The sequence below is a fragment of the Sinocyclocheilus anshuiensis genome, unplaced genomic scaffold (assembly GCF_001515605.1).
Source record: "Sinocyclocheilus anshuiensis isolate Anshui unplaced genomic scaffold, SAMN03320099.WGS_v1.1 scaffold457, whole genome shotgun sequence".
In the NCBI taxonomy this organism is placed as follows: Eukaryota; Metazoa; Chordata; class Actinopteri; order Cypriniformes; family Cyprinidae; genus Sinocyclocheilus; species Sinocyclocheilus anshuiensis.
The window spans coordinates 4331430-4332586 of record NW_015537939.1 but is presented as its reverse complement, the minus strand read 5'-3'; the positions used below and the strand labels follow the sequence as shown (position 1 = coordinate 4332586).

General features: G+C 38.6%; 1 protein-coding gene across 2 annotated transcripts in view; it reads right to left on the bottom strand.

The window, feature by feature from the left end:
• The window catches only part of LOC107662428 (high affinity cAMP-specific and IBMX-insensitive 3',5'-cyclic phosphodiesterase 8B-like), a 55042-nt gene that overhangs the window by 24944 nt on the left and 28941 nt on the right, over positions 1-1157 (bottom strand). The gene's annotated exons all lie outside the window — the stretch shown is intronic.

Here is a 1157-nt window from a genome sequence, read left to right as displayed (position 1 = left end):
ACACATATATTATGTAAACAAAAACTTTCATTTTGGATGCGATTAATCACGATTAATCATTTGACAGCACTAAAAAAACACATTATATTTCACATACCGTACATTATTGTTGCTCCTCTCTGCCCCGCCTTTCTGAAACATGTCAATTTTTACAAATCCCATCGTTTTGAAAAGTGCGGTGTGCTCTGATTGGCCAGATATCCAGTGCGTTGCGCTTTCGCAACGAAACTCACAGCATCTTCTTGACATGGCGGCGACGGCGGCAACAATACTACAGCGATAAAAGTAATGCCTTCTTTCTTTGCGTAAATATTTGGGCAGTGTTATGCAAATCTTCCCACACAGTGACGTAGTCATGTGGGGGCGTGTTTAAACGAGGCGTTTTAGGAGGGTGTAGACGAGTCTTAACTTTTATAAAGATATAGTCTTTGCAATGTTACGTATCTTATATATGCACGAACATCTTGTAACACTTCAAAGAGAAAGAAAATGACCCCTTTAATAATGTTTACAAGTTTAAGGTGATTAAGCCTTCTTAAAGGGGTCATATGATGCGTTTTCAATTTTTCCTTTCTCTGTAAATATGTTTTTATATTTAAAGAGTTTTTATATTTTATATATTTAAAGCGAGCTTTTTGGGCAGTGTAGAGTAGGGCTTGTTGTTTGTCATTTCTCTGGATACAACGCACTGGATATCTGGCCAATCAGAGCACACCGCGCTTTTCAAAACGATGAGCTTTGTAAAAATCGACGCGTTTCAGAAGGTGGGGCATAGAGGAGATAAACACATTTCATTACACCAAATACACAAAATACTGTTCTTTTTAGCAGCATCATATGACCCCTTTAAGGTACATGAGCATTAAACTTCCATAAAAAAGGCCTATTATTAATCCTTTTAATCCCAATTATTTGTATGACAATTAATCAGGAGTACTTTAGTTTTAGGACATTCACTGTTCTCTAATCTAAGACTCTTAAGGAAGTCGCACACTGGATGAGAAGCGCAGTGCTGCATTGCACATGTCTTTACTACTGTTAAAAAAAACAGCTTTCAAGCAACGACCCTACATCAGTGTGGAAAGGCCTGAAAGCCATCACCAGCTACAAGACCCCATCCCCCAGCACTGAGGCCAATCAACAACTGGCTGAAGACC